Source organism: Hermetia illucens, chromosome 1 (genome assembly GCF_905115235.1).
Source record: "Hermetia illucens chromosome 1, iHerIll2.2.curated.20191125, whole genome shotgun sequence".
Taxonomy (NCBI): Eukaryota; Metazoa; Arthropoda; class Insecta; order Diptera; family Stratiomyidae; genus Hermetia; species Hermetia illucens.
In genome coordinates this window covers 65,431,036-65,444,168 of record NC_051849.1, presented here as the reverse complement: position 1 = coordinate 65,444,168, position 13,133 = coordinate 65,431,036, and the positions used below count along the sequence as shown (strand labels likewise).

The window sequence follows — 13,133 nt, the reverse complement described above, 5'->3', positions numbered from 1 at the left end:
GCATAAAATTTAAATTGTCCCCATAAATTCTCACTTTAATCCTACTACAGTTTGGTTCCAGAATCCCGCGAATTTACTAATGATACATTACGACTTCTCAATCTGATAAACAGACCTGCCTTGATTGAGAAAGGATGTAAATATAACTCATTTCTACGAGGACTAAGTACCCAGCCAGCAAAGCTGACCGACACAAATTTTGATACTGAAGTAATTCCCTTTACAATTAAAAACCTCTTGTTGTGTAAACCCTGTCTTCATTCAGATCACCGATCGCAGCCCAGGAGAGTTGAGGTCTGTAGACATTCAGCGAGCTCGAGACCATGGGCTTGCAACTTATAATGATTTTAGAGAGTATTGTGGACTAAAGAGAGCGAAAAGTTGGCAGGATTACTTGGATTATATACCGGAAAAGGTAACTTTTAATTGGTATAGTGTTGAATTCTATTATAAGCAAGTTCTTTTCCAAAGCACCTTGACCTATTGAAAACAATCTATGAATCATTTGAGGACGTTGAGCTGTCAATCGGGGGTGCACTAGAGCAACACGAACCCGATGCATTACTTGGCCCCACGTTTTTGTGCATTAATATTCTGCAATTCAAAATTTTGCGTAAAGGTGATCGGTATTTTTTTGAAAATGGAAATCAACCGTATCCTTTTACAAAAGGTTGAGTAGCTATTTGAAATTCTCGTCCTAGAAAAGCAGTTAAAGGTGATTTGTCTTCCAGGACAACTAAAAGAGATACGCAAAGCAAATGCAGCCCGTCTCTTATGCGATAATGCAAATGTAGAACACATGCAACCCATGGCTTTCAAAAGAATCTCGGAAAGGTGATTTTTGGTAACATTTAATTTATATCCCTTAATGGAGAATCCTTTTTAGCAATCCACTTCAACCATGCGGAGTACTTCCTAGAATCGATTTGAAAGAATGGCTGGATTTGAAATGGTATTTACAGCAAAATAATTTAGATCTGAAAGAAATGTATTTTTCGTAATTGGAATATGATTTATATAAATATTTTTCTAAGACTCAACTAATTGGCATTGGCTCAAAATCTTAAGAAGAGAAACGGGGTCACAGTGCAGATTAATACCAGTAAAACCATTGTTCTCATTTTGATGAGCCAGGAATAGTATTCCTATTTGCAATAATAGGTATATTCAAGGATGCGGAACAATTTGAGCAGTCGCAGTTGCATATATATCATCATCAACGGCGCAACAACCGGTATCCGGTCTAGGCCTGCCTTAATAAGTATCTCCAGACATCCCGGTTTTATGCCCAGGTCCATCAATTCCATATCCCTAAAAGCTGTCTGGCGTCCTAACCTACGCCATCGCTCCATCTCAGGCAGGTCTGCCTCGTCTTATTTTTCTGCCATAGATATTGCCCTCATAGACTTTCCAGGCTGGATCATCCTCATCCCACCCACTGCAACCTATTGAGCCGGATTTTATCCACTCCCAGACGGTCGTGATATCGCTCATAGATTTGGTCGTTATGTAGACTACAGAATAGTCCATCCTCATATAGGGGGCCAAAAATTCTTCGGAGGATTCTTCTCTCGAACGCGGCCAAGAGTTCACAGTTTTTTTTGCTGAGAACCCAAGTCTCCGAGGTATACATGAAGACTGGCATTGTCTTGTACACTAAGAGCTTTGACCCTATGAGGAAACGTTTCAAGCGAAACAGTTTTTAAGGTTTTGTGTGAAACAAAACCTTATTAGAATCGATTCGATGTCTGTCTGTCCGTCTGTCTGTCCGTCTGTCTGTCCGTCTGTCTGTCTGTCTGTCTGTCGGTCTGTCTTTTTTTTTTTTGAGGAGGTGGAAATCTTCAAAAGACACTGGTCTGGACACACCAGCGTGTGGGATTTTTACCCACTAAAACCACCCCCGACTCCCTCCCTGCCCCGCGGAACCACCATAAGGTATTATTGCATCAGGGGCGGAGTCAGCTCACTCTAGCTTAATCCCCTTTCTTCTATACGCGGCGCACATGACCGCGTTTTTCTCCTTTGCTCTGCCTTTCGCAATTTATCTTGAATTGATGCGATCATGGAGTTGACCGCATCCCAATTCTCTTGATGTGCTAGCATTTCCGGCACCAGATTTTCTGGTACCAGCACCTCTCCTAGAGTCTCCTCTAGGTTCCTCCTTTCTTCCACAAATCTCGGACAGTGGAAGAATACATGCTCTGGGTCCTCTGGGACTCCATCGCAATTTGGACAGTCCAATTTAAACCTGTGAAGGTATTGGAGATATCCTCCATGTCCCGTGAGAAACTGGGTGAGATTATAATTAATCTCACCGTGTCGTCTCTCCAACCACTCCTTGATGGCAGGAATGAGCCTGTGAGTCCACCGACCCTTTCCCGAGCGTTCCCACCGCTCTTGCCATCTATTTATGGATCTCTCCCTCTCAGCCTTCTTCGTCTGCAATAAGGGAGAGATTGGCTTCGCATGGTATATATTCGCCATCTCATCTGCCAAGATGTCAATCGGCATCATTCCAGAGATGACGAATGCTGCATCATCTGAGACAGTCCTGAAGGCAGAGCATACCCTCAGAGCTGTCCTCCTGTAGACTGCATTCAGTTTGCTAGTGTTAACTGACATCCGCAACGCCTCGCTCCAAACTGGGGTCGCATAGAGCATGATTGAGGTCACCACTCTGGCTATAAGAAACCTAGAGGTATACCGTGGCCCTCCCACGTTCGGCATCATCCTCGCCAGGGCCATACTAGCAGTGGATGATTTATCACAAACGTACTGTACGTGTTGCTTATAGCTGAGCTTCCTGTCTATCACCACCCCCAAGTATTTGATGGTCGGCTTGGAAGTGATGATATGATTCCTGATTCTAACACAGGCGTAATTTCTCTTCCGGCGCTTAGTGATGAGGACCCCTTCCGTTTTTTCCTCCGCAAGCGTCAGACCAGAGCTCTCCAACCAGCATTTGACAGCACTGATTGCCTCGCTTGAGTATAACTCAGCATCTTCGAGATGCTTTGCGACAACAACCAGTGCAATGTCGTCAGCGTAACCCACCACTGTGGCTTCCTCCGGAAGGGGAAGATTAAGTACATCGTTGTACATGATGTTCCACAGTAGTGTCCCCAATACGGAGCCCTACGGGACACCCGCGGAAACGACATACTCCTGCGGTCCGTCATCAGTGTCGTACCAGAGCCTCCTTTCACTTAAATAACTATCGACAATTGCGGCGAGGTAGGCGGGAATACCAACCTTCGCTAGGGATTTCCGGATTAGATTCCAATTGGCCGAATTGAATGCATTTTTCACGTCCAGGGTTACTACCACGTAATATTTGCTGGTACTACCCTTTCCGTGGATTGCATCTTCGGGTAAGCCAGTAACCAATTTGATGGCATCAATGGTTGATCTGGCTTTACGGAACCCATACTGCCGATCTGAAAGGCCGCCTTGGCTCTCAACTACTGGGAGTAATCTATTATAGATTACCCGCTCTAGCATTTTCCCCACCGTGTCCAAAAGACATATGGGTCGGTATGAGGATGGTTCACCTGGTGGTTTACCAGGCTTAGGCAGAAGCACCAACTTCTGCCGCTTCCATACCGCTGGAAATATTCCCTCGGACATGCACGCTTCGAACAACTCAGCAAACATGTCCGGCCTGGATTTCACGGCAAGCTTAAGGGCCTTATTCGGTACTCCGTTCAGACCCGGTGCTTTATTGTCTCCTATTCTGCCGCAGATCTCCTTGAGCTCGTCTCTTGTGACTGGCGGGATTGCCGTCACATTCAGAGGTGGTTGGAATGTGTCGGTGTTCTCCTCTTGCTGGGGGAATAACCCCTGGATGATTTTGAACAAAAGGGCGGGGCACGTGATTTGTCGGTCTGTCTGTCTGTCTGTCTGTCTGTCACACCCGATTTATTCGGAAACGGCTGGACCGATTGTCACGAAAATTGGTAAGAGTATGTGATCTGCCGTTCCCTTTACATGCAGCAACTGGCGCCATTTTATGTTAAGTTTAAGGGGGGGCTCCCCATACATGTGAAAGGAGGCTGCAAATTTTTTTTTCACAAAATCTAGTCATGTGGGATATCAAATGAAAGGTCTCAATTAGTACTTTTCGAAACTGATTCAATTTTTGATATTGGGTGAAATATATGGGAGTGAGGGCTCAAAATATGATCCCCAAAAAGTGTAACAGGTCTCGTTCTCAGAACCTATCCAACCGAAAAATCTGAAAAAAATCACAGTAGTGCATCTCTACGAAATCTAGGCCTCAAAATATATCCGGTTCCGATATCTGCACAAATAAAGTTAATAATAGTATATTTACACATTTTAGAAATTTACGCGGCACTCCCCTTATATTCATCCGAGAAGTACAAAAATTAGTATAGGTGTAACGAAGAACATGGTGCACAATTCGATCAAGTTTGAAGAAAATCCCACTATTATTAACAAAGTTATAGGGGGGAAACTTTACAATTTTTTGTGAATTTCGTGCATGCTACAACCTGCCTGACGTCATCATCGCATATCAATTCGTCAATACCACAACGAAGTAAGTTCGAATGTATTGGGTGGAAAAGGATTATTTTGTGTTAGTTTTTTATTCATTTGTATGTGAATATCAATTATTCCAACGAGACATGTGACATGGACTTTGCGGGTAGTGCCTAATTCAGATAGATATGAGAAGTAAATCGGAAATATGGGTACGATCAATCTATATACGTGCCTATATGTGTACAGTATTCGGAAATAGGCAGTTTGTTTGTTTAAGGTGAGCGTAACATCTACGGCTGTAATATGTACGTATGTCTCGTAGTTTGGAAAAATATCAAGGAGTATGTTGGATTTGTAGCTATATACGGATAGAAAAATGTGCATTGAAATTTCTTAGATAAGATGAACACAAAACCTTTATACCCGAAGCGCGAGTTTCCGGTATTCCAACTTGTTTTAAGCTGAAATAGGATCTGTTGACTGCCAACAACCGTGCGCAGATTTTATCGTCATAGTTGTTATCAGTTGCGATTGGAGAAATTTTCACCGGTCTCAAAGTTGCAGTCTCCTATCTTCGTTGTTTTCGTTTGACCAGTGCGATTCGATGTTGTTCGTTCTTTTGATTTTGGCGCTGACGTTGTACTTCATCTTGCCTTCATTAATGCGCAGCCCAAGATCTCGCGCTAATTGCCGCCTGCTCGATCTGAATGAAGGTAGACTGTACATCTTGGGTGGTTCTTCCCATGAGGTCAATATCGTCAGCATAGGCCAGACGTTGGGTGGTCTTAAAGACGATCATACCCCTCGCATTGACATCAGCATCATGGATAACTTTTTCCAGGGTCATGATATTCCATCTCCTTGTCTTAGACCGTTGTTAATGTCGAATGGTCTTGAAAGTGATCCCGCTTCTGTTATCTCGCCTCGCATATTGGTCAGGGTCAGTTTAGTCAGTTTTATTGATTTCGTCGGGATACCGAATTTTTTCATAGCCGTGTGTTTTACACTGGCTATGCTATCATAGGCGGTTTTAAAGTCGAAGAAGAGATGGTGCAACTGATGTCCATATTCCAATAGTTTTTCCATCCCATGCCGCAGACAAAAAATCCCATCTGCTGCCGGTTTGCCTGGAGTGAAGTCTCTTTTGTATGGGCCAATGATGTTCTAGGCATAGGGGCTATCCGACCTAGCAAGATAGAGGAGAATATCTTATAGATGGTACTCACCGACGAGATATCTCCCTTTTTATGTATTGGCCAGAAAACGCCTCGTTGCCAGTCGTCAGGCATTGATTCACTGTCCCACACCTTGAGCATAAGTTGATGAACTACTTGATGTAATTGGTCGCATCCATATTTAACCAATTCGGCTATAATTCCATCGGCTTTTGGCGACTTATGGTTTTTAAACCGATAAATTGCACGCCTGTTTCTTCTTTGCTTGGTGGTGGCAGCATTTGTCCCTTGTCTTGAGCTGGCGGGACCTCAAACTCGCCAATATTTTGGTTGTTGAGCAGTTAATCAAAATACTCAACCAATTGCCTCAATATGCCCGTTCTGTCCAAAATCAGATTTCCATCTTGGTCTCGGCAGGATGAGCATCGAGGTGTATAAAGCTTCATCCTGCTGACTTGTTGCTAAAACTTCCGCGCCTGGTGCGGTTGCTTCCTGCACCTTTCTAGTTCACAGACTTGTTAGTCCTCCCAGGCTTCCTTTTTCCGTCTGTGAAGTCGCTTCTTCACTTGACGGAGTTCGTGATAAGTCTCTGTGCGTGCCAGCGTTCTTAGAGAATGCAACATTACTAGGTATGCGCGCATTCTTCCATTCCGTAGTTAGCTTACATTCATCGTCAAACCAGCCATTCCGAATTTTCTTGCGGCTTTGGCAAGGATCTTTGTGGCCGTATCAATGATAACGTTCTTCAGGTGATTGTGAAGATCATTTGTTGATGCTTCATCTCCAGGGTCTCTGTTGACTGCGCTTATTACGGCATCCATTTCGCCCTTATAGGTGTTAGGGAGGGCTGTGTTGTAAATGGCTTCAGTATTCACTTTCACCTGATTGTCAGAGGGGATTGTAGGTAGTGTCGTATTTCGAGCTCGAAGCACCATGCCAACGAGATAGTGGTCCGAGTCTATATCGGCCACCCTATATGTTTTGACATTCACCAAGGCTGAGAGGTGGCGGCATTCAATCAGCACGTGGTCAATTTGGTTGAAAGTGGTCCCGTCTGGAGAGGCCCACGTATGTTTGTGAACCGCTTTCAATGCAAACCAGATACTTCCAACACCCATTTCGTGCGATACTGCTAACTGGATAATGCACAGTCCGTTATCATTGGTATCCCTATGTAAGCTATGGGAGTCGACGTACCGCCTACTTGACTGTTGAAATCTCCAAGTATGATTTTAATATCATACTTGGGATAAGCTTCGAAAGTCCGCTCAACTGCCTCGTAGTAGGCGTCCTCTCCGACTCTGCAGTCTCCTCTGTAGGGGCGTGAACGTTTATGAGGCTTATATTTCTAAATTTGACTCACAAACGTAGAGTGCATAGCCGTTCGCTTATATTTTCGATAACAGCAGGTTTCATTTTTTTGGCTGACAAAGAAACCTACTCCGAGCACAAAGGGTTAATGGATGGCCGCTATAATATATGGTCTATGGTCTATGGTTCTCCAGGAAAGCGGTCCTTGCCCATCATATTTCTTACAACGTTGTTACATCAACCTTATATTGGGATAAGGTATCAGTTAGCTGCTCAGCAGCATTCGGTCTGTACAGGGAGCGCACGTTCCATTAGAAAATGCGTAAAACGGTATTTCTTTTTCATTGGTGGGTTTGTAGTTGTAAAATCCATCCAGTCCGAGGCTCCTGTTGTGGCTTCGTAACATCGGCTTTCCGTGTAGGGTTGTCAGTCGTACCCAACTCCCAAATTGGAGGACCAGTTGGTACATTTTGTCCCGTTTTTAGGCGCGGGAGACTCGCCTTCATCTTTCTCCGTCTGCAGTTTTTCATGAAGAAAGAACTCCCAGCGATTACCACGTGGAGGTGGAGATAGGGTTTGGTAGTAGAGCTGTTAGTGTTGGTTCAGTAGGTGCTTCGAATGTTTTGTACTCCATCGTGGGTATCAATCCAAGTTTCGCCCTGGGACCTATACCACCCTTTGATCGTCAGTTGCATATATATGTTGGACAAAATAACTTTCCCGGAGAGAATCACCCAGAAAGTGTAATGGGTTATCATCATTATGAGAGGGCGGAATCGACGCGCGCCTCTATGCTAGGCAGGCTTAGAAGGGGGGGGGGGGGGGTTCCTTTGAGCACTCTGACGAGTCATTTAACAAAAACTTCACATGTCCTTTGCCCGTGCGTGTATTCGGACCGGAACCGGAAACACCAACAAACATAGAATTCAGGGCCCGCTCCTTCACATTTCACCCCGAATAAGTGCTATCCTATGCAATTTATACAACAGACCTTGGTACCACACCTTATCAAACGCCTGGGCGACATCGTAAAGAACGACTGAGCACACCTGCTTTTTTTTCATCGCATTTTCTACCGGTTTGAATTGGATTTGGATTGGGGAATGCTTTTGTGGAAACCAATTGGTGAGGTGGTATTAGGTTTAGTTCCACAATGATTTGCTTCAGTCTCTTAAGGAGAAGCATTTCAAATAGTTTGGCTGTAGTAGAGAGTAGCGATATTGGTAGATACGATTCGACTCTACTATCCTCCTTCTCTGGTTTGGGGGCCATTATAACTTGAGCCACTTTCCATTGTCGAGAGACGTATTTTAATCTGATAGCACCTAATAATATAAGGGGATTACGGTGGTCAAAAGACCACACTAAGTGCCCGGAGGTGACCAAGACGGAAGAGCTATCCCAAATCCCTAAAAGATGGTGAAATTCAGCGGGAAAGTCGGCCCGCAAATGTTGAAGCTCTATCGAAGTGCTCCGTCGACACGTGCGTTAGCCAGGGTCGGGAATGTGGAGGAGACATCCTTTGAGTACATCGTAATCATGTGTCAGTACATGCGGACCAACTTATAGAAATATCCCACAAGCGGCCTAAACCTGAAAAAAACCGAAAATAAAAAAAGCGATGGCTCGACCGCGCTCGTGAAGCCGTGAAACTCCTAGACTAAATAGAAATAGGTGAAAAGGAAGTGCTCAAATTAAATAGATTTTGTTAGAATTCATGGTATTAAAATTCAAAAGTGTAAATAAGGTGGTTGCTAAGGGTGGGGTAATGTTGAAAAATATGCATAAATAGAATTAAAAGCCTTAAATAAAACCAAAAAAAGGTGATATTAAAATGAATCAAAAATAAAAGAACAATCGGCAAAATATAAATAATAAAGAAAATAGAAAGAAGAAAAAAATAAATACTAATACCATTGCAGCCTTTTTCAAATATAAGAATAAAATGCGAAATGTAGGATAAACACTTATACAAAGGAATAAAAATAAGAAAACAGCTTTACCAAACAATTAAAATACCCTCCCCTTCCAGAGCTCTCAAACAGGCAACGTCGTTCCCCTGTATTCTCAGCTTTCCTTCTGTTTTACTTGTGTTACTAAAAACAAAATATATAAAAATCCTACACTCACGCAAATAAATAATGTGACGCTGTTATTTACAAATTTTTAAACTAATTTTTTGTTCATTTCTTTTTAATTTAAATGTTAAATTTTCAGAATTCAGTTCTTGTAGGCCATCAATAAATGCTTCCGAGTAGCTCTTGTAGAATAACAGCAACCAATACACTTGTCAAATTTTCTGACTCCAATTCTTGTAACTCATCAATGAATCCTTCAGAGTTCCTCTTATCTTCCACTCGTCGCGCGACACTTCTTTTCGGGCAAATAATTGGAAAAATAGAATTATTCTAACTTGAAACATAAAAAAAAAATTGACAACAATCGTCACACCTTAAATTTTAACACTTTGATGCCAACAATTGCCAAAAGCAGTCAGCACAGCAGAACTCCTCGCGACCAACCAAAAACGATTCCCCAAACCATCTCCCAGCCATCAGCTGTCTCTCCGATCAGCCTTATTCCGCTAAACAGGGCTTCAAACTTAAAAATTCCCTCAGCAAAAATTGACTCAGCAACAACAACACCTCATGCCTTGTTTGGAAGCAAAAGAATGATTAGAACATGTACTCAACACAGTCATCCCCTCCCTAGTTTTGCACTATTTGAGAAATTAAAATAAAATTTGGAATTATGCAAATGTAAATAAATTCTCGGGATTAGGGGAAAAGGACCAGTTGTTAGTTTTTTACAAAATAAATAAAATTACTTAATTTAAAAATTACACGTTGAAATTGAAAGTTAAAATTGCAATGTAGGTATGGAAATGGGTAGATTGAAAGTAGTGAATTGGGAAAGTTAAGAAGCGTTAGTACGGGAGAAAACGAAGGAATATTGCATATTATTAAATGCATTCTCCTATTAGATTGTTCCTGGACAAGGCAAAGAAAATGTTGTCAATGTCGTAGAGCCGCGACTACTACAAGCTAATTTGTAATAATAGACCCTTTTCGGACAATTCTTTCAGTATTCTCCCTGTGGTTCATAGCTAGGAGCTTTATTAAGGGGCACATTTGTTTCAATTTCTGTCTTCAGCCCATTTAGTTTTGCACGGCGTATTGGCTAATGATTTTTGTTGTTAGAAAGTTTAAGGTTTTTTTTTTATTTCCGTTGTGCGAAATTTGTTTTGCCACCTCTATGTTTGTGCTCTATGTTTCTCTGCAGTTAGCTCGTTAACATCAACAGGACAGTCAGTATATTTTTGATTCAGTACATGATGAACGGGAGTGCTTTCCAAGCAGCCTTTTGTACCTTCATCGTTAGCAGATGGATCTCTTCTCGAGTTGATATGATCATTTATGCAAACGTTTTCTTAGATGTACATTTTGAATAGTGCCCACTTTTTTTCTCTATTAGTCAGCCTGGGAGGATAGTCTTTTCTCCTAATTTTTTCGCTGACCAGCATCATAACAGGCGAGTAATCGGACATTGCGTTTTCATTATTGACAACATAGATGTATTCATCTGAGATCCCCTTAATTACGAAGAAATCAATCACATTGGGTGTTTTTGTTACGTCAGTCGGCCAGTATGTAGGCTTACCCCTGGAGTTGAAATTGGACATTTGTGTTCTTCCAGCTTCAAATAATGCTGTGCCTCTAGATGTTGTTAACCTAGATCTCCAGAATCAATTTCTTGCATTAATGTAACTTCCCAAAATGAAGGATCTTCTTATGAACTGAAGAGAGTCAAGCGAAATTGTCTTTTCTGATAGCAGATCGGGGCTGACAATATATTGAGGAAATCTTCACAACTTTGTTAAATAGTTGTATGCTAATATCCACAAGCTGCATTTTTCATCTTCAATTTTCTGTTCTTCGTGGTGTCTGTTATTCTTTTTAAAACTACAAAATGACAACACTGCAATCAATAGACCCTTATCTAGTATATGTGCACTCATCCTCAATAGCCGATCCCGTGGAACTCATTTACTCGTTCCGAGAATATAGCAACTTCGATAGGATAAATAAACGCGAGTCTAGAGGATAGAAGAACAGTACCATATATCCTCTTTGCAGATCACTAGGTCAATATTCCAGAAGCGTACGTTCATAAAGGTTTGATCCTGGATCCTGGAGCAGATATCGAATTTGCGTGTTACCACTGACTAAATCCCTCAAATGCAACCGAATCGGTGTTATTGGTGTCAGGGTGAAGAGTGTGCCGGTGGTCTGCGGACTTGGTATAAATCCAACCAAAATGGAGCTGATGCTATCTAACACCAAGCTAGGTATCCACAATTCCACCTCCCCCGGCTAAATGAACAAATGATAACAATCATCGTTGGTGCGACAATCCAATTGAATATGGCCCTGAAGTTAGTTAGAGCATTTCATTTATGACCGTAACGGTGCACCACAGAGTTGCAGTACCCTGTAGGAGGTCGTGATGCAAATCTCACTACAACGAGTGTCCGTTCGACAGCCTAGTGCTCTAACCACTGAGCTATCTGGACACACACATTAAATGAACAAAAGTTAGCTCTTTTCTCCAATGCAACGTATCTAGGAGTGACCCTGGATCCTAAGTTATTATAAATTGGATACTGAACATGAAACTGAGACTTGTATAGCCTTCTATATCCGGAAAAAGACCTTTGTAAGGAAATAGGGTCTCGTAGGAGGATGGTTCTCTGAATGTACACAGCCACAGTGGTTCTGCAACGCTTCCCGGCAGATGTCCTCAATATACTCCTGCACCCCTCTCTCTGAACTTCTATATTAAATACGCTGTAGCGTCCAATACTGTCAGATTACGTTAATCCGGATGTTGTTCATCGAAGCCCACGGCCATAATAACACCATAGACGAGCACCATCTCCGCAGCAGTTGCCCTGAGCTTTTTCTTCCAACCACGATTCAAACTGTCCTCCTTTATCTGAGGTGATACGAAGTTGTATGCCGAGTCCCAAGATCCATACGTCAAGGTACGCTTTGGCAACGGTCATGGCTTTTTGAACGGTCTACCATGGTCAGGTCAATTAACATACTCATATGACTGGGTTGCTTTGACTGTTGTTGGGACACAACTACTCAATATTATTTAAAATTTTGGTACAGAGTTCTTCAGTGGTTGGCGTGCTCTTCACGTGCAGATGAATCGACTAATATGTAGCCTTTGCATTCCGTAGGCCGAGTGGTATTGTGATGGCAGTCTTCGGTATGTCTTCTTCGGTTACCAGGATCTGGTTAAATGCTCTTACCAAGTCTATGTAGAAAGGAAAGTTTTACAATAGAGCGCTTGGGCAGAATCTTGCATGTACCGAACTGGGTACTTGACGATGCACGTAGGGCTGTTGAGGCACTATACACGGCCTCCATTTGTTATTTCTTTGAGGGACATATCCAACGGCAGCCCAACGACTATTCGACGAAGACACTAATTCTAGCTGGACCATGGTACTGAAGTGCTTTCTTGCGATGTTCAGCTTGCGCGGAGCTAACCGTTGGGATTTCAGAGTAACTGGTGGTCTTGGCGTTGTAACAATATGGTATTTAGTTCGATTTTTCTGGCTCCGTCCGAATGAGTAATTTCCGGCAGCTAGTTTAGGATATCATAATATGGAGTGCCTACAGTAATTGTCTTGATGGTCGGATTGTACATTCTGCCATCCCTCTTTTGTAGGTCAGGTGAGTTGTTGAATCTCAAAGACAACCGTGTCGCAGGCCTAGAAGGAGTTCGTAATGTGAAGAAAGGAATTAGCTCCAAGTATGGATGGATGACACGTCTGCTACAATGAATCTCCAGAGGAAACCCCTTAGAAGGTTGAATGTGGGGTTAGTGATTCCGAATTTGGCACTTGGTACTCCGTTGGAAGCCGAAAGCTAGAACCGTGCCTTTTTACATCTTCCCTGGAATTTGAAGTACGAATAAACGCATATATCGACACCTATGCCTATGAGAAACCTGTCTTCACATTTTTGTCGAACATGAACAGGCGAAATGCAGACGACGAAACAGGGTCTTTCGCCACTTTTAACACTTACACAGTTTCTTGCATTTGGTTACTTCGGCACTAAATCT

The 13,133-nt window shown here is 42.6% G+C and overlaps 1 long non-coding RNA gene across 1 annotated transcript; it reads right to left on the bottom strand.

Annotated features, from left to right (window-relative positions):
• Nucleotides 1–8,800: 8,800 nt before the first annotated feature.
• LOC119646662 lies at nt 8,801–9,577 on the bottom strand. The gene is made up of 2 exons (XR_005248759.1): nt 9,444–9,577; nt 8,801–9,365 (listed from the first exon to the last, which is right to left on the bottom strand). It is a non-coding gene; the product is annotated as an uncharacterized LOC119646662 (long non-coding RNA).
• Nucleotides 9,578–13,133: the final 3,556 nt, after the last annotated feature.